Consider the following 25,580-nt stretch of genomic DNA (forward strand, 5'->3'; position numbering starts at 1 on the left):
AAAAAGAACTAGAACTTCAGACAGATCTAGTAGCAGATACCACAGCAGCTATACAGCAGATCCGCCAGAGGATAGAGACAGCTCAGAGCCGCCAAAAGAGCTATGCTGATACACGGCGCAGACCCTTAGAGTTTTCAGTTGGGGATACAGTGTTCCTCAGAGTAGCTCCCATGAAGGGAGTGATGCGTTTTGGGAAGAAGGGCAAGCTTAGTCCCAGATATGTGGGACCATACCTTATCAGCAGAAGAGTGGGCAAGGTAGCATATGAGCTAGAGCTACCCCAGGAAATGTCAGCTATCCACAACGTATTTCATGTCTCCATGCTGAAGAAGCATACCCCAGATGCCACCCAGGTGATTGAGCCCCAGTCGGTACAGATCCGCGAAGACCTCAGCTATGATAGTCGGCCTATTCAGATAATAGACCGAGCAGTTAAGAAATTACGGAACAAGGAAGTACCATTAGTCAAAGTCATTTGGCAAAGTCACACAGCAGAAGAGGCAACTTGGGAGACAGAAGCCAGCATGAGACAGAAGTACCCAGAATTGTTCTAAGTTTGAGGATGAACTTTTTATAAGGTATGGGGGAGTGTAACGCCCGAAAATTCTCAAAACTATTTTAGGAATATTCTATGATTTTTCTGGAATTATTAGATATTTTTCCGAAATTTTCCGAGTAGCGGAAGCAGCAAAAATTATTAGAAAAATAAAATAACTTAAGCGGGAATCGAACTCAGGACCTCTCGGGTCCGCTAAACCTTTAGTTAGCCTTAGTAACCGGTGAACCCAGCAGGGCCGTGCTGAAAGGAAAGGAGAATCAAATATATTTATATTTAAGTTGGGCCTAGTTATCCACTTAATATAAATTAAGAACTTAAGTTGGTTTGGTTTAAGTTTTGGTTCGGCAATATCCTTTTCTCAAAAACCCTCACCGCCGAACACCCTCTCCCCTCTCCTTCTCTCGGCGCCACAACAAGGGAAGGACTAGGGTTCCATCCCTAGGGTCCCAAGGTCACTTTCCGGCGACGATTTCAGCACAAGGACGTTCCCCTCCGCGAGTAGAGCACGTGGACGCGAGCGAGTCGTCGAGAAGTCATCTCCACCGGAATTTCTAGCGATTAGATTTGTAAGAAATCTAGCACACAAGGTAAGAAACCCCTAACCTGCAGTATAAGTAGCTCTCGCATGCTTTCTTTATGCATTAGATTAGTTTTATTGAATTTTGTCAGCATATAGTGTGTATTTTAACTCTTCTCACAGATTTAGGGATTAGTGAGCATCTCTAGATGGGCCGAGCACGTGTATCCTCTGTAGATAGGGGTTTAGACGCTGCTGGGTGCCTAGAGGTGGTCTCCCTGATCGAGAGGAGAGTTAGAGAGCGCCAAATGCTCGACAAAATGCCTAGCACAGCCTTATGATACAGTGGGCATTTAGTTAAATGCCATAGAACATGTTAATTAGCATGATTAGTTTTTATTTCAGCTTTTATGAGACTAGATGTCCAAATGGGTGGGCTCCCACAGTCGCCTCTAGGTTCAGACAACCTAGTTCTAGGTTCAGATAACCTATATTCAGCAAAATAGTATTAGCTATTTCAGTATTTTACTTTTCGGTGGCACTGTACTGGATTAGATATCCATTGGGTTGGGCTCCCATAGTCGTCCCTAGGTTTAGCTAACCTAGTAAACCCTACTAGATTCGGAACTTACAATCCCGGGTCTAGTTAGGGATGCGCGCACAGCAAGTACAGTTGCCAAGGCCCATCAGCAGCATGTTTAGTATTTTCACTTACTATATGTATATGGTTTTCAACCTTTCACAAATTAGTTTGTGAATTCAGTACAGTCCTAGAAGTAGCTCAGTATTAGCTTAGCTCAGTTTTTAGTATCAGCTTAGTTCTTCATTGATACCATGTGATTGATATCATGTTCAGCTTTAAATATGCCATGATTGTATGCTTATATGCCATGCCATGTTCAGTTTATTCAGTATACTTAGCATATCCTTTTAAACAGCATGATTTAAAAATCATATTTGCATCGTATGCATGTTTTAGTGAGGTAGATGGTTTCTTACTAAGCTTTTTAGCTTACAGATACTATTTTCCTTATACTGCAGATACAGGTAAAAGGAAAATGGACTAGCAGTGGAGGCTGGAGGTCAATGCAGAGATGTGTGTGTGGAATAAAGATCCTAGGGATCTAGTTTTATTTTATTATGCATTAGAACGTGTTCAGTATGCATTAGTACTTATAGCAAGCGTTATCTTATGTTTCTGTTAGTTAGCAAGAGAACAGTTTAAAACCTTGTTAGTTTTGGTTTCCATATGTTTACATGCCATGAACTAGTATTCTATGCCTTAATCATGTTTAGTATGTTAGCCATTACCTAGTAGAATGTTTCTCTTAGCTTTTATAGTGTTGTGTAATGACTTTGGCACGTATCAGTGCTGATATCAGGGGCCTGATATGAAATCAGAAACCCCTGATCGGTCGGTAGACCGATCAGGGACCTGGTTTCTGCGAACAGAAGCTTCTGTTCGTCCCCTGATCGATCCATGGATCGATTAGGAGCTGGGTCGCGAATAAATGGCTCACTGATCGGTCAGCAGACCGATCAGTAAGCCACTGATCGGTCTCATTGACCGATCAGGGACCAGCTGGATCGGTCGGCAGACCGATCCAGCAGCGTACAGAATTGCAGTGTAGTTTATGGATCGGTCGGTTGAACGATCCGGAGTTTCCTACCGTGCCAGTATCAGTAGATCGGTCTGTGGATCGATCCGAAGTTTATTATCAGTTGTAAACACCTCCCCTAGCATGTGTATAACCCCTAGGTACACCCAGAACACTAAGTTAAACTTTACAGCATTTAGTTCAGTAAAATTTTAAATTAGCCAGTTTTCATTCCACATTAATAGTCCAGCACAGCATAACTGTAGCGATCGGCTTCGCAGCCTTGTCAGTAGGAGGCGGGTCGTTACAGGTTATGTGTATTTGATGATACATAAGTCAGAATCCTTTGAAAAGTTCAAAGAATTCAAGAATGAAGTACAAAACCAGCTTGGCAAGAGTATTAAGATACTTCGATCAGATCGAGGTGGTGAATACCTTAGCCATGAGTTTCGTGACTATCTAGCTGAGTGTGGGATTCTATCCCATCTCACTCCTCCTGGAACACCACAGTGGAATGGTGTATCTGAAAGGAGGAATCGTACCCTATTAGATATGGTGCGATCTATGATGAGTCACATAGATCTTCCTATGTCTCTTTGGGGCTATGTTCTAGACACAACAACCTTCATACTAAACCGAGTTCCATCTAAGGCTGTGATAAAGACACCATATAGGATATGGACTGAGAGAGATGCACAGGTGTCTTTTATGAGGATTTGGGGTTGTGAGGCTTACATTCAACGTCAAGTCTCAGACAAACTGGGACCCAAATTTGATAAGTGCTATTTTATTGGATATCCCAAGGAAAGTAAGGGATATTACTTCTACATTTCCAGTCAACACAAAGTAGTTGTGGCTAAGACTGGGGTATTTCTAGAAAGGGATTTTGTTTCTAGAAAAATTAGTGAGAGTACGTTCGATCTTGAAGAAGTTCAAGACATTGACCATAGCACTGAAGCCTCGATGGAAGTTAAACTGGAACCACAAAGTGTTGTGGATGATGTTGTCCCACAAGGAGTTGAGGAACAACAACCAGTTCAAGTAGACCTACCTCTTCGTAGGTCTGATAGGGTAAGTCGTTAGCCTGAGAGATATTTATTTCTCTTGTCTGACCATGATGATGTTGTGCTCATTGAGGATGAGCCTACTTCTTATCAGGAAGCTGTGATGAGATCAGATTCTGAGTCATGGCTAGAAGCCATGAGATCCGAAATGGAATCCATGTACACCAACCAAGTATGGATTTTGGTTGATCCACTTGAAGGGGTGAAACCCATTGGGTGTAAGTGGGTCTTTAAGAGAAAGACTGACATGGATGGACTTATATATAAGGGTCGTCTGGTAGATAAAGATTTCAAGCAAATTCATGGTATTGACTATGATGAAACTTTTTCTCCAGTAGCGATGTTTAAGTCCATTCGGATCATGTTTGCTATTGCAGCGTACCACGATTATGAGATCTGGCAGATGGATATCAAAATCGTATTTCTGAATGGAAACCTGCTCAAGGATGTGTACATGACACAACCTGAGGGTTTTGTAGATCCACAGCATACTGGCAGAGTATGCAAGCTGCATAGGTCCATTTATGGACTAAAGCAAGTTTCTCGGAGCTGGAATCTTCGATTCGATGATGCAATCAAATAGTTTGGTTTCATCAAGAATGAAGATGAACCTTGTGTCTATAAGAAGGTTGTAGGGAGCACAGTTGTCTTCCTTGTATTGTATGTGGATGACATACTACTCATTGGGAACGATATCCCTTTGCTGCAGTCTGTAAAGACTTGGCTAAGGACTTGTTTCTCAATGAAGGACTTAGGTGAAGCATCCCGCATTCTAGGCATAAAGATCTATAGAGATAGATCTAGGAGATTGCTTGGCCTAAGTCAGAGTACATATATTGACAAGGTATTACTACGGTTTGCCATGCAGAACTCCGAGAAGGGATTTCTGCCGATGTCACATGGTGTGAGTCTTTTGAAGACTCAAGGTCCCTCTTCTAGAGAGGAGAGAGACTGCATGGATCAGATTCCTTATGCTATGCTTCAGCCATAGGATCTATCATGTACGCCATGCTATGTACTCGTCCTAATGTCTCGTATGCTTTGAGCATGACGAGCAGATACCAGTCAGATCCTGGTGAAAGTCACTGGATAGCGGTCAAGAATATTCTTAAGTACTTGAGAAGGATTAAAGAATATTTCTTGATATATGGAGGCGATAACGAGCTAGCTGTAAAGGGTTACAGTGATGCTAGTTTCCAAACTGATTAGGATGATTATCGATCGCAGTCTGGGTTTGTGTTTTGCATAAATGGTAGTGCTGTGAGCTGGAAGAGTTCGAAGCAGGACACAGTCATTGATTCTTCAACAGAGGCCGAGTATATTGCTGCATCAGAAGCAACAAAGGAGGCAGTTTGGATTTGCAGGTTCATTACTGAGCTTGGAGTGGTTCCTAGCATAACCGATCTGATAGAGCTCTATTGTGACAACAATGGAGCAATTGCACAGGCTAAGGAATCTCGCTCACACCAGCAGACCAAACACATACTACGGCGCTTCCATCTCATTCGAGAGATCATCAATAGAGGAGATGTGAAGATTTGCAGAGTACCCACAGAGGCTAACATCGCTGATCCCTTGACCAAGGCTTTGGCACAGAGAAAGCATAATGGTCACACTAGGTCATTGGGACTTAGAGCCTACACTGATTGGCACTAGTGCTAGTGGGAGATTGTTAGTTAGAGCCCTAGAGCCAATCATATGATGATTATTATATGGACTCATTGTATCATATTCCTATATATATAAAGGCTTTTGTTTTGGTTATTATACTTACTTGTATTGGTGCCAAATAACTAAGTATAATAGCGTCCTTGAGTAGAAAGTTCTTACCTATATCAATCGATTGGTTGAATCGATAGTGAGATGATATAGGGAACACTACTCTTAATCATTCCTAGTCAAGTATTAACATTCAGGGACAATGTTAATGTGATGAGACTAGCATGTAGGCCAACTCGATGACTTGATCTCACAAGTCATGGATATAGAGATATCAAGTTGACACATGGATACGCATTGGAGAATGTATACTGAATGACCCGCCATGAGAAAGTATCATGGATCGTTATATGAGTGTCATATACTTTTTCATGTGGCTATTAGTATGACTACTAGTCCTTGGACCGGAAGTCACCATGGTTCCCTACATAAGGAGTTGCATACTTTGGCTTCGTCAAACGTCACCCGTAACTGGGTGGACTATAAAGGCGATTACTGGGTATGTAACAAATTATGCGGAGGGATGTGAGTGATGCAGATGGGATCCATCCCTCCTATATGACGGGTGTGACATCATTATTCTTGATAGAGTGAGACCACTAAGTGCATGACCATGCCCAAATGAGTCAATATGAAGTATTGAGCTCATTTGATTAGAGTGAGTCTACTTGGAGTTCAAGATTTAGATTGATTAGAGAATGACACGGTCTATACCTCACATTGATTAATCTAGATGTCAAAGATAGAAGGACATTGTCATATAGTGTGAAGAGTCATAATTAGTAGTCACAAGGTGATGTTGGATCTCAACATTCTTGTAACTTGGGTAGTAATGATGTGTTGCTAGATACTGCTCATTACTTGTGCTTCTAAATGAGTTTAGGAGCATTGCCAACGTTACAAGAACCTATAGGGTCACACACAAAGGACAATTAGATAGAGATTCGGTTCATATGATGAACCAAGAGGATTAGGTTCATGTGATGAACTGAATTGAATTAAGAGTAATCCAAATTAGATTAATTGAGTAAGACTTAATTGAGTTAGACTTGAGTTAGACTCAAGTGAGGCTAGACTTGAGTTAGACTCAAGTGAGGCTTAATGATGATATTCATTGAATTTTGAATTCAATGATAAATGGAATTTAATTTGAATTTTAGATTTAAATTTCGAATGAGTTTCAAAATGACCATTTAATGAAGAATGAATATTCATTAAACATTCATTAAGACTCATTAATGAGGCTCATTAATGGTGTTAATGAGCATTAAGTATTTTCATTAGATGAAAATACTTAAGTCATTTTTTACTCTTATTTTCATAATCGATCATTATTATTCCTCCTTGCTTCTTCTTCTCTCCCTCTCCTCCTCCTTGGCCGAAACCCTGAAAGAGTGCTAGCACACTCTAAGGTTTCCTCTCCACCTAATTGTTCGTGTGGATACACATAGAGGGGTGTTTACTTGACACCCTTGAGATCCGGCATCTTCTTGGACGAGTGGGATAAGCGAAGGGCTTCGCATCAAAGGTATAAACTCCTAAACATGTAGATCTGAAGTAGATCTAGGATTAGAAAACACGTACATGAAAAATTTAATATTCGCATGGATCCGGTGGCATGGGATTTCGGGGTTTCCGCAATGCAAAAAGCAATTTTTGCGGCCCGAAAGACCCTACACATGTGCCTCTCCATGCAGTACTGGAAGCTAATTTTGAAAATTAATATTTAATTGAATTTATAACATAGGTTGACTTGGATCAATAGTGTTAAGTTCTACTTGCGATCCAAGTCTAAACCATTAAGAACAGATAAGTTAAATTTGGATTCAATAATGTTAAGTTCCGTTTGCGATTCCTAATTTAACTTTTAAAGAACACAATAGGTTGTTTAGGAAAAGGTTCGACACTTGTACAAAATTTTTGTACAGTGGAACCGGTATGCTCCTCCTAGGTCCAACCAACAATCACACCCCAGACTTGAACCTTTGCTTGTCCTTAAGCAAAACGCTGCAAACTATGTTCATGAGTTCCTGCAGTGTTTCATAATCCCTAGTGCATTCGCCTAACTCTATCAACTAGTTTTATTGATAAGCAGGATTATGGAGTAACCTAAGTATGACATAAGTATAAGTTCTTTGTGCTCGGTGCAATAAGTAAGTCAAACTCTTCAAGTTTCAATTCTCTGTCTTAGTTAAGTCGTCATACAATTGAGTTTATAATGTTCCCGGTGATAGACACTTACCTGCCACACACTTGGTTCGTTTTCCTTAAATTACACAAGGTCTCAAAGGATACTACTCGGAATCAAGAGAAACATAACATTTATTTCCCAGTAACCTAACTCGGTCTCAAAGGGGTAAATTGTTAGTTTCCACTCACGACAACTGTTTTTTATCCCTTATTCATTTTTTTGGTGCTATAGAGGTGTAGCACTAATCACAAATGCGAGATGCATATGTTAGGATTTAGATTTTCCCAAATGAGCTTCCATGATCCGAGGTCATCCAGTAACCAAAATGTAAATAAGAAATCACTATGGGAACAAAAGTACTAAATAATTTGGATGAATCATAACTATTTCAAAAATATTTCTACTATTCAAGCTTAAGTACTTAAGTGTAGTGAAAATAAGATCCTTAAAATTAGACCAAGTCTTATACCAAACTCCATACAATACTAAGCTTATTTCATGCTACTAAAGATAGAGAAAGGAGATACACCAAACATACTAACACTATCTTGACAACACATGAACTAAGAAAATGCTAGACATTTTGCTATCAGACAAGTTAGCAAAAAAAGTAGAAGGTTTGATGTTCTCAAATATGCCTCAAAACTATATTTTTTTTTATTTTTTTCAAAAAAAAGTGATGAAGAATTACAAGTAGGAAAGTGCAAATGAGATGCAAGTAGAAATATGAAACTAATGAAATGAAAATAAACAAAGCAAACTAAATAAACAAAGCAGACTAATAAAATATGCAGAAAGAAAAGAAAAACTCGACTTAGGTTGTGCAGACACAACACCCCCCCAGACTTAAACTTTTCATCGTCCCGATGAAATCAATATGGTGGCGGGGGTGGGGGATAAGGGGGTCTCCGATGTGTGCCGGAGGAAAATCTAGGCATACCAGGAAGATGACCAATGTGTTGATGATATTGATAAAGGGCATCTACTTGTTGTCTAGTAATATTCATATCATTCATAAAATTCCTCATTCTTTCCTGGTCAACGTCATAGCCCTGAACGAATCCTGACACTTGACTATGGAAATCCCTAGTAAACTAAAAATGATCTTGTACCCCCCTAAATTGGTCATCAGATAACTTGAAAAGACCCTCCAACAATTGTTTTTGGGTATTTTGCTTCTCATGAAGGGAGTCTAAGGAGGCACGGATGTCAGAAAAATCAAATCTAGAAGGTCCCGTACCATCAGCAAAAGAGTGTCTAGGAGGTTCCGGATGTCCGGAAGGTTGCAGGAGTTCTGATGACGAGGGCTCTTGGTGGTACTCGGCATCTTCTATAAGGGAGGGAACAATTTCGGGAATTAAGTCAATAATCACCCAGTTCGCGGGGTTGCGAACTGAAGTACACTCGGGGCAAGGAAGGGGTAATGAAAAATCATTGTTCCTAGGGAAGGCGAGCCCATTCTCATCGCGACAAATCATCTTCATTGCAAGACAAGAATTGATGTCGATCTTGTCATTACCATGAATGACCTCTAATCCATCAAACTCACAACCCAGATTGAATGCTATTTGGGTGATCAATCCATCAAACATTATCATCCCCGAAGATGCTTTAGCTGCCCTCAACAAATTTTGTAAGAAATGAAATCTGGAATCAAAATCCACTTTATTCAACATCGCCCAAAGAGAATAAAGCTCTACCTTTCTAACCACCCCATCACTCTCTCCTTGACCAAAGATTATTTTGCTCATCATTCGATGAAGGTATCTAAAGGTCGGGTTTTGCATGCGGGATGCCTTAGCTCTAGAGGGTTCGTAAGGGTTCTTTGATCTAGTTATTGACATCTAAAATTCATTCCATTTAATCTCATCATCAAATCTACGGGCACCACTAATGGGTAAACTAAATTAATTATTAAAATCATTAAACGTCCATCGAACTTCTTTATTCATCAACCTAAAAGTTATGACCTCTACGTAGTCATCCTCATACAAAAATTTAACATCAATTGAGCTAAAAAATTCAAGGACTAGGTGGGGGTAAGTCGGTGAATGAGTGTACATAATATCCTTCCAGTTTAAGGAACTAATCATCTAATCCACGTCATCCCTAATTCCTAGCATATCCAAAGTAGTGGGGTCCATATATCTAGTGCATATAATTCTTCTAGCGACAAGAATATCATATCTAGCTTTATGTTCATGATTTCTAAAAATAATATTAAACTCATTTTCATTACCTTTGTCGCGCACCACCCTTTTTCCTTTGCCTTTTGAAGAAGAAGCCTTCCCCTTGCCTTTGTCGCCTCCCGACGCATCTCCTTCGCCATATCCACCTCCTCCTCGATGAAGTCTCTTCAGGATTTGCGACATGATGGGCAAGGTGAACTTTGAGGAATTTCTTGTAGGTGGAGATGGATCTTGAGGATGGAAAAGGAGGAGAAGGAAGAAAAAATAGGGGAGTTGTTTCTCTCTTTCCGGATTTGTAGCCTAAAGAAGTGTTAGATCTAGATGTAGATCTAAGTAAAGATGAACTTTAGAGGTAGGGATTGGGGTTTGATGAGGTGTAGTGAGGAGGAGAAAACTTTTGGGAGAGAAGGAGATGGGAATTAGGGCTTTTTAGAGGGGAGGGTGGCACACACGGGTAGGGGCATGACCGTGTCTTATAGACACGGCCGGGTAAGTAGGGTTTCACGGTCGTGCCAATTGGCACGACCCCCTCTCTTCTCCCCTCGGTCAAAATCGCACGGCCGTGCCGGTTGGCACGGCCTGTGTCTCCTTCTTCACTGGTAGTCTTGCACGACCATGCTAATTGGCATGGCCCGTGCCCTTCTTTTCTCTGCATAGGCCACACGGCCGTGCAAGGTTGCACAGCCAATGGCCTTTGTCCCCCTGTTGGCTTTGCACGGCCGTGTGGGGTCACACGACCGACTCCCTTAAGCGCACGGTGACTCGCCTTTCGCCGTTTTGGCTCCTTTGATGCGTCCACGTCCATGAAACGCTCACGGCCAGCTCGTGGAGGCTATGCACATCCTGAAAGTGAATACCCAAAAATAAAGAAATGATAACAGTACTCGACTGAACTTACTAGAGAAATAAAATGATAAACAAAATAATGAACTAAAATGAAAAACTCTTGGGTTGCTTCTCAGGAAGCGCTTGTTTTAGATCTTTAGCTCGACCCCATTTCAGTTAGTGTGAACTAAATCCATTAAAGCATGACTCTCCTCCTAGGGTTAATGCTCCAGTCTACACCTTTAGTTTCGCTCGTGTAGGACAAATGTATTTCTTATTGCTGGCTGGAGGGGACCTCTCTTGGAAACTGCATTCCTTAGCTTTGTGTATGTTCATCATGATAGAATTTCCCTAAGAAGAGGAGACATAGTTATAAGAATCAGATAAATCAAATTCTAACCTTTCTTTGCCGATCTCCAAGGATAACTTGTGACTTTTCACATCAATGAGAGCTTCAACGGTGGCAAGGAATGGTCTTCCAAGGATGATTGGTATCTTGGGATCCTCCTCTATATCTAGGACAATGAAATCTGTGGGAATGATGCATCCGCCTACTTCTACTAGCACACCTTCCACTATTCCCATTGGGTATCTACATGAATGGTCAGCTAATTGCAATGCCATAGTAGTCAGTTTAATATTCTGGAGTCCTAACTTCTTACATAACGAGTATGGAAGTAGGTTGACGCTGACTCCCAAGTCGCACAAAGCTTTCTGTATGAGTTCAAAACCAATTTTACAAGGTATGAAAAAACTCCTTGGATCCTGAAGTTTCGGTGAAATATTTGCCATAAGTAGAGCGCTACAATTTTTCGTTAATGGTACAGTCTCGAAGTCGCCCTTCTGCCTCCTATTAGATAAAATACCCTTTAAAAATTTTGCGAACTTCGGCATTTAGTGCAGTGCATCTATCAGAGGTACTTCTACGCAAATTTCCTTAATCTTCTTCAGGAATCGGTTGAACTCTTCATCCTTTTGGGATGTTATTAGTTTCTAAGGGAAAGGAATTGTCGAACTTTGTGGGGGAATTTGAAGAGTTCCTTCAACTTTCTTGGTGATCTCTTCTCTATCTCTGTTCTAGATCTGATTGGGCATTAGGGGAGAGGGCTCTTCCTCTGAGTCAAGTCCTTTCTGAGTAGTGATTTTGGGGTCTCCCAAAGTTCGTTCGCTCCTCAACTCGATGTGGTTGGAGTGTTCTATCGGATTTATATCAGGCTTTCCTGGAAATGTTCCTTGTACTCTTGAAAAGGACTGGGCTATCTGGCTGTCTTGCATCTTTTGATGTTTTTCGGAATTTTCCAATCTTTGAGTCAATTGCTCGATCTCATTCTTTATCTCTTTTTGCTCTGAGAGAGCTTCTTCAAGCATCTTTTCGATTCTGGACAGTTGTGAAGGTTGCTGTTGTTGATAACTCTGTTGTCCAGATGAGTAGCTCTGTTGCCCAGGTTGATAGCTTGTTTTGCTGGTCCTTGGTCCTGATTATTTCGGTACAAAAAATTTGGGTGGTTCCTCTATCCAGGGTTGTATGTGTTGGAGTACAGATTATTTTGCTTTTGGTTGTAACTGATTATCGCATCGCATTGCTCAAGTTGATTTATCTGTGCTTGTATTGACCCTACGAGGCAAGTATCTTGAGCGTGATCCATACTTCCGCAAGTTTCACAAACACATACTATTGCATTGGCCGTGTTGTTTCCCATGGCCTCAAGCTTCTTGGTCATAGCGTCCAGCTTTGCAGACATGAGTGTGACTGCATCTACGTCGAATTTTCCTAACGCCTTTATTGGATTCCCTGAGAAAAAACCACCAGATCTTTCGGTTTCCCACTGATGATGGTTCTGCACCACATTCTCTATGATCTCTTCAGCTTCATCAAGGCTCTTGTTCATTAATGCTCCTCCTACTGCAGAATCGAGGGATACCTTCGTGTGATAGTTGATCCATTGTAGAATGTGTGTAGAACCAACCATTTCTCAAGGCCATGATGGAGGCACTGTCTCAGCATACTTTGGAATCTGTCCCAGGCTTCAAATAATGATTCTGATTCTATCTGTTTGAAGCTTGCGATCAAATTCCTCATGTGGGCAGTTTTGCTTGGCGGGTAAAATTTGTCCAGAAATTTCTGCTCACACTGCTCCGAAGACGTTTTGTTGTTTGTTGGAAGAGAATTTAGCCACTGCTTGGTTATGTCTTTCAGGGAAAATCCTAAAGAAGTAACCTTACTAATTCTGGAGGGACATCGTTCACTTTCATAGTATCGCAAATTTCGTAGAAAAGCTCTAAGTGTTGATTTGGATCATTGTGCGGTCCTCCTCCAAATTGATTCTGCTGAACCATGTGGATTACTGCATGCTTGATTTCAAAATTGTTAGCTTCGATTGGCAATCGAGTGATGCTAGACCGAGCCCCTCGTGCATAAGGTGCTGCGTAATCCTTCAACAGTTTGTTAGCCATTTCTAAAGATTCTTGTTCGGCTTGAAATGCTTTTTGTAAGTTTCTTCTTCTCAGGAAAGTTCTATCGATCTCTGGATTGAACGGTAGAAGTTGTCCTGAAAGATTAACTCTTCGCATGCAAAAACAAGATATGGAATATTTCGAGTGTAAAATTAAGCAAAATAAAGTAAAGAAAAGAGTTGGAATATTATTATTATTATTATTATTATTATTATTTTAGGCGTTTTAATAAAAATATAGAAAATAAAGAAAAATAAAATAAAATTATTTATCTCTGAAATGCAGAAATTTAGAAAATGAGAATTAAATAAAGACAAAGTCTAGTTTAATCCAATATAATTTTCGCTAATGTATAGACACAGTCCCCGGCAATAGTGCCAAAAACTTGTTATAATTCTGCAAGTGCACGGATTTGTCGTCAGTAATAAATATTATCGATCCCACGAGGACTGGTTATAAGCACTAGCAATGGTTCACTTAGGATTAACTAAACTATCGATGGTTGTAAGTTATCTAAAGAAAAGAGATTGGGAAGCAGAAACGAGAACTAGTAAAGAGAAAGTAATTAACTTGTTTTATGAAGTGTTCTAGGAGTTCGGTTTCATTGTGGTGGTATTGATGTATTACATTCTATCCTTTACTCATTGTCCATCAACATGCATTCGCCGGAAGTTAAAGCAATTATCCTTAAGCACTAAATAGAGAAGATCCCTGTGAAATCCTGTTACGGTTAACCCTTGTCACTAGAGCACCTCGGTAGATCACAAGAACGCAACTCTAATTGGTGTCATTAAGGATAGAAATAAGGGCTTGGTTTGGTCTCTTACTTCCTTGCGGAGAAGTTGCCTCTCCTTTTGAGAAAATACCCTAGATGTCCGTGAACGGGTTACCCCTGTCACTATGGCCCCTCGGGTATATGATCTAAGATACTCTCTCTACGAGGTTAGCAATTCCTACACAATCAATTAATACGATATGGAAATCTAACAACAAGTCTTATGCATAGTAGTTGAAACAAAGCAAGCAAAATCATCCAATGAATAAAGGCACAAATATGAGTCTTACATCAAAACCAATTCACAACTACTCCCTAATCCTAGAACGAGGAATCTACTCCATAGACGCTGGAGAAAAACCCGAAGACTGTTGGTTAATCCTAGGAAAACGTACCGGTTCCACTGTATAAAATTTTTTGTACAAGTATCGAACCTTTTCTTAAATAACCTATTGTATTCTTTAGAAGTTAAACTAGGAATCACAGACGGAACTTAACATCATTGATTCCAAATTTAACTTATCTGTTCTTAATGGTTTAGATTTAAATCGCAAGCGGAACTTAACACTATTGATTCAAATCTACCTAAGTTATTAATTTTATTAAATATTAATTTCTAAAATTGGCTTCCAGGACTGCATGGTGAGGCACATGGCCTTCTTAGATATGGGAGCAACCACCACCGCCTAAACAAAGCCGTTTAAGGAAAGCTAATATTTAATTTCCTTAAATAACTCTAGGTTAACCAAAAAGAACAATCGAATCACAAATTTGAAAAAGAAGAAAACACAAACTCAAAAAATAAATTTGAAAAACTAGATTTAATTGCCTCTTGTATTTAGAATTCTTACAAAGAAAATAACTAGTATGATGCGGAAGAAAATTACTAGTTATACCTTCTCTTTGTAAGCTAATGACCTTGAGATCTTCTGTCGTATTCCTCGCCTCGCCTTGGATGTCGTGTGGACGACGATCCTCCAAGATGAACACCACCCAAAAGAGCTTCTCCTCCTTGTAATATTCGGCCACCACCACCAAAATAGAAAAGAGAGCAAAGGGAGAAGAGAGGAAGAGAGGGGCCGGCCACCAAGAGAGTCTCCAAGTCAAAGAATAAGAGTTGTGTCCTCTTGAAGCCCCCTCATCCCTTCTTTTATATTAGTTGTCCAAGGCAAATAAGGAAAAAAATTTTACAAAAAAATAAAATCATCCAAGAGTTTTTCCTTTTTCCTTTTAATTTTTCCTTTTCTTTCCTCTTGATTGAATCAATCACCAATTTTGATTGATGATGATTTTATTTATTTTTAACATGGCCGGCCACTTGCTTGGGCACCAAGCAAGTTGGCCAGCCACCTTATCAAGGGGAAAAAGGAAATATATTTTTTATAAAATTTTACAAGAAAAACTCTTATAAAATTTTACAAGCTCTCTTTCCTAAAATAGGAGTTAAAAAAGGAAAGTTCTAAAATTAAAATCATGTTTTAAAATTTAAAACTTCTCTTACAAAATTTCCTTTTTTAACATGATGATAGAAAATTTTAATTTTAAAACTTATCTTCCTTTTTTTCTTAAACCATGAGGATGGTTAAAAAAGGAAAGTTTTAAAACTTTTAAAACTCTCTATTAAAACATGTGGCCTAATTCAAATAAGGAAAGTTTTAAAAATTAAAAACTCTCTTTTAAAACTTATAGTTTTCTACAAAGAGAAGATTTTAAAAATTCAAAACACCCCTCCTATTTGAATTAATCTTGGCCGGCCCCTACATGTTTGGTCACCAAGCAATAGGGTCGGCCCCTATAAAGAGGATGTGGCCGGCCCTTGCTTGGTCACCAAGCATTGGACCGGCCCACTTCTTGGACACCAAGAAGAGCCTTACATTTGGATGGACTTGAGGCAATAATGAGGTTACGACAGAGACCTAGAGGAGATATTGGTTTTGGCCTTCCGATGAGCTTGAGTATCCTGTGTTCGCCCCGAACACACAACTCAAGTTCATCGATAATAACCCATTCTACTAGAGAGTTATTATCACACTACCACACCAATCCCAAATTACATTATGGGCTCCTTCATATCATGAGTGTGTTAGTCTCCCTGTGTTTAAGATTACGAACGTCCACTAATTAAGTAAGTTACTGACAACTCACTTAATTAATATCTAGCTCCAAGAGTAGTACCACTCAACTTCATTGTCATGTCGGACTAAGTCCACCTGCAGGGTTTAACATGTCAATCCTTATGAGCTCCTCTTGGGGACATTCTCAACCTAGATAACTAGGACACAGATTCCTTCTATAATCAACAACACACACTATAAGTAATATCATTTCCCAACTTATCGGGCATATTGATTTATCGAGCTAAAACTCACCCTTTGATAAGTCAAAGAAATAAATATTAAATATATGTGCTTGTTATTATATTAGGATTAAGAGCACACACTTCCATAATAACTAAGGTCTAGTTCTTTTACTAAGTCAGTACAAAAAGAACTTACCTAAATGGTCTTACTCAATACACTTAAAGTGTATCAGTGTAATTTATTAGTCAAGATAAACTAATACTTAATTACACTACGACTATTCTGATGGTGTGTTCCTTTCCATCTTAGTCGTGAGCAACTGTTTATAATTTATAGAGAACCGACAACATGATCTTCTGAGTGTGACACCACACTCCATGTTATCTACTATATAAATTAATTGAACAATTACATTTAACAAATAAATATAGATATTGAACAATGCGATTCTTTTATTTCAAAAATAAATGTTTACAAAAGCTAAGCTTATAGTATACACTCCAACAAAGACATAATATAATTAAGCATACAATCCTCAAACAAGAAGAGAGAAAGAGAAAGGATGCTTATCCAACGACGACGAGTGATCTTCGGATCCAATCCTTTGCTTCTGGAGTTGATGTGGTGATGAAGGATAGCTGGACGGAGGTCCTGGATGGCGTGGAACGGCACCAAGGCAATTCTCCCTTTGACGGTTCGCTCCCCCTCCAAGGAGAAGGGTTAGAACCCTTTTTATAGGCTAGGGCACGGCTCCGCGGCACGATCGCGCAGATGTGGCACGACTGTGCCTTCTTTTACCTCTGGCCGCGCTGCACGGCCGTACCAATTGGCACAACCATGTGGATCTGGGGCTCTACTCCTGGGACATGGCCATGCAGGATTGCACGGCCGTGTATGGCTTGGCTACTGGTCGAGGGGGGCACGACCGTGCAAGTTTGCACGGCCATGCACGAATCCATCTCTGTTTGGCTGCACGACCGTGCATTGTTCTTCCTCTGTTTGGACACATGACCGTGTGAGGTTGCACGACCGTGTTTTCTGCCTCATTCCAGTGCATCGACAATCGCTGTGTTTACTTCAAAAGTTATCCCTGTCAACACAAAACCAAACAAAGAGCAGATCTCCGAACAAAAGAATATTTATGATGAGTATATGATAAAAGAGACGATCATGCAAAGAATATATACGCATAAATCAAGTGAATGTGCATTAAAACATGCACAAATGATCATAATATTTACGCACATCATCTAGTCACTGTTTCATTGGGCTACTCCCCACAGTGTGTCTTGTCAGTGCAGATTAGTTGTCCGTTTGAACCTAATTTTTGGGATCTCTAGTAAGCATAGGTTGTGTGTCCTCTGTATTGATCGCTGACAATGGCATTAAGCCCATTCCCTATGATGAGCTTGCAACTAAGTCTCGATTTAACCTCTTGGTTAGCAGATTCGCTAGGTTATCCTTTGACTTCACACAGTCAACAGTGATAACTCCTGTTGAGAGTAGTTGTCTAATGGTATTATGTCTACGATGTATATGTCTAGACTTACCATTATACAGATGGCTCTGTGCTCGACCGATTGCTGATTGGCTATCGCAATGTATTCAAATCACCAGCACAGGTTTTGGCCATCATGGAATATCTTCTAAGAATTGTCGTAGCCATTCAGTCTCTTCACCACACTTGTCAAGAGCTACAAATTCAGATTCCATCGTGGATTTGGTTATTACGGTTTGTTTAGAAGATTTCTAGGAAATGGCTGCACCTGCTAGAGTGAAGACATATCCACTCGTAGACTTAGAGTCTTTTATATTAGATATCCAATTTGCATCGCTGTATCTTTTGATCACAGCAGGATATCTTGTATAGTGCAGTCCATATTCACGAGTATACCTCAAGTACCTCAGTACTCTTATTATCCCTTTCCAGTGCTCAACACTGGGATTACTCGTGTATCTACTCAGTTTGCTTACTGCGTAGGCCAAGTCTGGTCGTATACAACTCATCAAGTACATCAGACTTCTAATTACTCGAGAGTAATCTATCTGAGAGATACTTGCACCTCGATTTTTCGATAGATGTTGACTCGTATCTATCGGCGTTCGTGCCAACGTAGTATCATCCTTGGTGAATTTCTCAAGAATTTTGTCTACATAATGGGACTGACTAAGAACAAGTTTTTCTGTTGTTCTAAGAATTTTGATTCCTAGAATCACATCAGCTAGACCCATGTCTTTCATATCAAATCTTGAGCTCAACATATCTTTTGTGGATTTTATTATCTTATCATTACTTCCAATGATAAGTATGTCATCTACATAGAGGCATAAGATGACATATTCACTCTCTGTGACTCTCATGTAGACATATTTATCACATTCATTGATCTTGAATCCACATTCCTTCATGGCATTATCAAATTTCTCATGCCACTGCTTTGGTGCTTGTTTCAAGCCATATAATATTACAACTAATTGTGATGGAATTTTTAGCGATGGAATTTTTAATTTTCCATCGTTAATTGTGACAAAAATTTTTTTCCCGTTGATAATTGCGGATACCCGAAGTGTATTTCAGCTTAACAATTAGCAACGAGATTATATTTTCCGTCACAATTAGCGACGGATAATTCCATATTCCGTTTATCTATCACTAATTTTTCCTCTAGATTAACCTCACCTCCCCATTTTTTTCATTTCCCCTGTTTACATTCAAGTCTAATCTACTATAATCATCACAAACGATGATTTTCACAATAAACTCATAATATATCATAACACAACTCACAACAACTTGACAAGCCACCACAAATAATATTACGACACAACAAACTCATAACATATCATTATAATATTACAACACAACAATCCATATGAAGTAAAATATAGATACATAATGTTAAATTCAAATACATGTCTAAATCTAATAAAAAAAAAATTCATAATAGATCATCCAATACAAGACAAAGTTTGTGTCATCAAATACAATATCAAGTTTATATCATCTAATACAATACATCCTAATCAAGATAAGGAACAAAATCATCTTTAATCCTACATGAAATCTCATTTGATAAGTTGTGAATACAGTAATGAAAATGCTATGTTAAACTATAAAAGACATAACTACTTATTAAAAACTGATAAACAAAAGCTAGAGGACCCTGTTTAAAAATACATATCTTTCAAGTTAGTAGATGTTTGGATTCAAGAATAGAAATATGTAATATCTTAAAATCATCATGGAAAATTATAATACAATTATAGAGGCACATAATGTTGAACTGTTGGTGGCCGGCAAGAGGGGTGAATTTCCTATCAACGAAAAACAACACCCTTCCCGTTCTTTCAACTCTAATTAAAAGCAACAATAATAGCAAATTAAATTAACAACTAAAAAGATGAGGTACAAGATTTACTTGGTTACAATCTAAGTGGTTGTTAATCCAAGGACAATGAAAAAGCTCTAAAAGATCTCCTTTGGTGAATGCGGAGATGCCTCTTACACTCGTTAATTGCTTAGACAGTTGTTAGAAAATGAATACTAGAGTTGATACCTATTTCCTAGGTCCAGGGGTCTTTTTATAGCCCTTGGAAAATCTTATCTGTGGGTGTAAGGCACCTTCAAAAGGGTTCAAGGTGCCTTTAAGTGGATAAGGTTTTATCCATAAACCAACGGCTAATGTTGGAACCCCGTGGTAGTTTTGATATGATCAACAAAGTTAAAGTTAGGTCCTGTGTATTTGATCTCTGTGTCTAAGTGTGCAGGAACTTAGGAGCACATGAAATCGAGCAGAAGACACAACTAGTGAGAAGCATGTCACAGGATGAGAGTCAATGGGCTCGGTGTATCCGAGGGATGAGGTGCTGTAGAAGAGTACACCGGTGGACGAGAAGGACGCGGGTGATGGTCTGAGGGACGAGAAGCTGGGGAGGAAGTCTGCTTGAGGAGAAGGCAGAAAATGGGAGCGAGTGAGCCCTATTCTAGTGGGCTGAAATCACCCAAGCAAACGGAGCAGCGAAAGAGCCAAAAAGGAGTTGCGGAGCTGCTAGAGGCACCTTCATTGGAGTTAAAGACACCTCTGCGCCTTTCAGTGGGAAGGTGCCTTCAACAGGGTTGAAGGCGCCTTTAACCCACCATGGAAGGCACCTTTCATTTGTTGAAGGCACCTTCGACCAGGCAACATTAACCGTTTGTTGCCGTTGGTTTATGGATAAAACCTTATCCACTTGAAGGCACCTTGAACCCTTTTGAAGGCACCTTCCACCCACAGATAAGATTTTCCAAGGGCTATAAAAAGACCCCTGGACCTAGGAAATATGTATCAACTCTAGTATTCATTTTCTAGCAATTGTCGTAGCAATTAACGAGTGTAAGAGGTTTCTCCACCTTCACTGAAGGAGATCTTTTAGAGCTTTTTTATTATCCTTAGATTAACAACCACGTAGGTTTAACCAAGTAAATCCTGTGCCTCATATTTTTAGTTGTTAATTTAATTTACTATTATTGTTGCTTTTAATTAGAGTTGAAAGAATGGGAAGGATGTTGTTTTTGTTGATAGGTAATTCACCCCCTCTTGCTTGTCACTAGCGATCCAACAACTGGTATTAGAGACAAGTTACCTCAGAAGGATTAACCGCCGACTGAAGCACCGAAACAATGGTCGGATCGACGATCTTCCCACCGAAGTTCGAGAGAGAATTTGCGTCTTGGAAGAAACGCATGGAGGTATTTTTCAAAACTGATTTTGAAATACTGTTAATTATTAAATATGGTTTTATAGCTCCCAAAGACTCCCAAGGAAATGAAAAGGAAGAACATCAATAGACCAAGAAGGAGCAAGCAGACTTCGTAGTGAACGGAAGAGCCGAGTTCCACCTACTCAGCGTACTTCCACCCCAGGAACTTTGGGAGAAGTTCCTGGAGCTACACGAAGGAACTTCTGAAGCAAAGCTTGCGAGATGGGACCTACTTCGGAACCAACTGAAAAACCTCTGAATGGAAGAAAGCAAAACAGTTGCACATTTGCACTCAAGGATCAAAGAACTCATCACCGAACTCACGAATCTCGGAGAAAAGGTAGCGAACCGAGATTCATTAAGGTATGCTTTGAACATATTTCCTAGGACACCCGAGTGGACATCTATAGTTGATTCATTTTATATATCTAAAGACCTTGAAGTTAGTTCATTAGAAAGTCTTTTTTCCATTTTTGAACTTCATGAATCAAGATGTGCAGACTTGCGAAACAAAGGAGAAAAGACAACTCACAACATAACACTAAAAGCCAACAAAAAAGGTGAACCAGATTCATACTCTGAAACATCCATCGATGCAAATGAAGTTGCACTATTGGTAAGGAGATTTAATAATTTTATTCGATCTAATAAATTTAAGTCATAGACGAAAAGGGACTATCGGAATAAAAGGAAGGTTCGATGCTACAATTGCAACGAAGAAGGGCATATCAAGGATGATTGCCCCAAACTAAATAAGAAGGAGAATGGCAAGGGCAATAGACCAAAGCACAAGAATTTGAAGGCCACATGGGATGAATCGTCGTCCTCCGAATCCAAGATCGAAGCTTATGCCGGACTAGCTCTACTGGTTGACCACCAAGAAGAAGACGAAAGTAGCTCAGAAATGAGCATCGATGAAGGGATAGAATCATAAGAGGAAAGCTCTGATGAAGGGGGAGCATCAGTTCATGAGGTAAGTGAGGTACGTGCTCTTTCACCGAACAATCTTTCCAATTTATCAAAATGCTTTTTAAAATTTTGTGTAAATTAGAAAAATGAAAATACTGATTTTAAAAAATAATTAGCCAAGGCATGCCCATTAGAATTATTTGATAGTTTAAAGTTAGAAAAAAAAATAGAATTATTCAAACAAAATTCTCCGATGAAGGGGGAGCATCAGTTCATGAGGTAAGTGAGGTACGTGCTCTTTCACCCGAACAATCTTTCGAATTTATCAAAATGCTTTCTACAAATTTATGCAAATTAGAAAAATGAAAATACTGATTTGAAAAAACAATTAGCCAAGGCATGCCAATTAGAATTATTTGATAGTTTAAAGTTAGAAAAGAAAAAATAGAATTATTCAAATAAAATTCTGCATGCACAAATATCTACAATCATTCAAATGCTAGACCTATCAGTAGGCTAAACTGGTATTTATGATTTCACGTGGGTCAACTTAGAAAAATCCCCAGAAGTTACATATCCCCCAAATTTTTAATTAACCCAGTAGGAAGGAACCTATATTGGGTTCCAAAATCATATTTAGATTGAATTTTCTCTTGAACTTTCAGAGAAAAAAATTAAATGTTTAATTTTTTAAAGAGATTTTGTCTAAAAAGTGGTTGTTGCTCCAATAACCAAGAATGCTTAGTGCCTCATCACAGCCTAGAAGCCAATTAATGAAATAAATATTTAATGAACTAACTGTTAAGTATTTAAATTAACTAATGCTTTTAATATTTGTCAAAATTCTATCAGAAATTATTTAGAAATTTTTTATTATTTCATCACTTATTTTAACAGTTAGAAATTTTTAGGCTTACACCTTAATATTTTTCTAAACTTTTTTTTCCTTGGACTTTTTCATGAACCACATTTTTTAATGTGATTAAAAGGGGGAGAAGGAAGAACAAGTCTGGGGGGAGGGTACTTGCAAAGTTTTTGCTTAGAAAATTTTTTACTTGCAAATTTTTGCTTAAAATTTTTTTTCTTGTAAATTTTTCCTTAGAAAGATTTTTCTTACTTGTAAATTTTTACTTAGATTTTTTTTTACTTAGAAAAATTTTTTACTTGCAATTTTTTTTATAAAAATTAAAACTATTTCTTTTTGTGGTTTACCCTAACTTAACTTAGGTTTGATCACATCAAAAAGGGGAAGATTATTGGAATCTCGTGATAATTTTGATGTGATCAACCAAGTTAAAGTTATGTCCTGTGTATTTGATCTCTGTGTCTAAGTGTGTAGGAGCTTATGAGCACAGGAAGTCGAGCAGAAGATGCAACTAGCGAGAAGGATGACATGGGGAGAGAGTCGACGAGCTTGGTGCATCCGAATGACGAGGTGCTACAGAAGAGTATATAGGTGGATGAGAAGGACGCGCATGACGGTCCAAGGGACGAGAAGCCGGGGAGGAAGTCTGCTCCAGGAGAAGGCCGAAAATGGGTGCGGGTGAGCCCTTTTCCGATGGGCCGAAATCACCCAAGCAAACGGAGTAGCGAAAGAGCCAAAAAGGAGCTACGAAGATGCTGGAGGTGCCTTCATTGGAGTTAAAGGCGCCTCCACGCCTTTCAGTGGGAAGGCACCTTCAACAGGGTTGAAGGCGCCTTCAACCCACCATGGAAGTTGTTGGATCGCTGGTGGCCAGCAAGAGGGGGTGTTACGCATGGGATCCTATGCTCGTAAGAAGGTTCCATTGAATACACATATTGTAACCGAAGAATATTCTTTGACAAAGAGTTGTTACTTTGACAATCTATTGTGATTCCCTCATAATGTTGTCTCTTAAAATATAGTCCAGTAGGATAGTTGGACGGATGGGGTATCCTGCCCATCTCTATGTCTGACAAGCTTTGTAATGAGAATAACCTTATGCATCTTTTCCCTTTTAAGGGAGGAGTTAAATCTCATAAGTCTGGCCAACAATATGCTCATAGGTTCATATCGAAGATCTGATAAGTAATGAGGAGCCAAGTCTCATAGGTCTGGTCAACTCTAGGAGCGATTGATCATATGATGGGAGACTGACTATTGGATAACAAGGCACTCAGGCTCATAGGTATGGTCGACCTTGTTATAGCTTGATTTATACTGAAGGTTGTACTTCACTATAGGGCGACATCTATAAGCTGAAAGTAATATTATAGAAGTGGAGAACGGATCCCATATGCTCAATTGACTTCAAGGCCGTTCAGGTTTAGTCTATATATTTTGGCGCTTAATGGAGAGATAGGTCTATTAAGCTCGCCAGATTATAGAGACGTTCGTCCATATATTGAGAGCGAACATTAAACTTAAATATGTCTGGCAGGACTTTGGGTCTGCAAAGTATATAATAGAGTTACATGGTGCAAGTCATGATTTTGACAAGCCTTTGTGCCGGTTGGTTATTTACAAGTGGAGCATTAGATCCTTCTAGCATGACCAACCTTTAGACCGGCCATCCTTATATTACAGGTCTTAGCATCGAGTGAGGAGCTAAGCCCTGATGAGGGTGATGCCCTAGCTACCACCTCATATTGACTTGGACTTCCACGTCACTTCTGGGTTCACTCATGATATCCCGTAGCAGGTACATCCATCTGTATTGCACATGACCACCTATTTGTGCCTTATAAGATAAATGAATAAGTAGATATTCTATTGAATAAAAAAAACTAGGTGGAAATATTAACTCAAGCTTACAGAGTATCATTAGAATGTCTGTTTGAAGCTGGAGCATATCTAATGTTATAATAACTCTTGAAGTCAAATCTATGAAAAAGAGACTCAATTCTATAAGTGTTTGCCAAACATTGTTAGAAGTAAGTCATGGAAAGCTATTGAAATTAATCTTTGCATGAACACGTGGCAATCATGACTTTTCATTCTAAGCATTTTTAATATGTTTGTATCCATACAGTGAGACATATTTGAGGCATATCTATTAGAAAATTTGATTGCTTTCAAACAAGTACATAATGCTTACTTATCTTCTTTGTCTAATGTATAATAAGCTTTAGGATATTTATCAGTTACTTCATTTTGTGCTACTCAGATCTGTTAACTAATTATTTTAATTCCTCACATAATTTTGCTGTATCTTTAGTTTTTCCATGAACATTCTATTGGGTCACTTCGGGAGCTAGAGGGGGGGGGGGTTGAATAGCTCGTCTCGCTCGCTAGCTCACTTCGTCGATGTTGATTTTGCAACGGATAAACTCAAAGAAAGCTCTCAATGCTAACAAGTAGGATTTATTTAGTATCCACCTTAAGATGAGATGACTAATCTAAGGATCCACGCTGAACACACTCTCCACTATGAAAACAACTCCGACTCAGAACAACCGAAGGTGGAGAAACCTCTACAATTCAAGAACAAGAAAATACAACTCGAAATAAGGAAACAAAATGTAAATGACTTGACACTTTGAACCTTGAATCCTTGAGCTTTTCTTGCTTTGAATGCCTCTTGAAGATGGGAAATGCAACAACACTTTTCCTCCCAAGACTTCCAAGAACTGGCGAAGAAGATGGAGAAGAGAGATCTAGCGTTTGAACTTGTTGTCACCTTTATATCTGTGATTTTAGGACTCCCAATCGATTGGGCCTGCTCCCAATCGATTGCCATGTCACATTCCAGCGATCCCAACCATCCAAACCTCACAAC

This window comes from Zingiber officinale, chromosome 5B (assembly GCF_018446385.1).
Source record: "Zingiber officinale cultivar Zhangliang chromosome 5B, Zo_v1.1, whole genome shotgun sequence".
Taxonomy (NCBI): domain Eukaryota; kingdom Viridiplantae; phylum Streptophyta; class Magnoliopsida; order Zingiberales; family Zingiberaceae; genus Zingiber; species Zingiber officinale.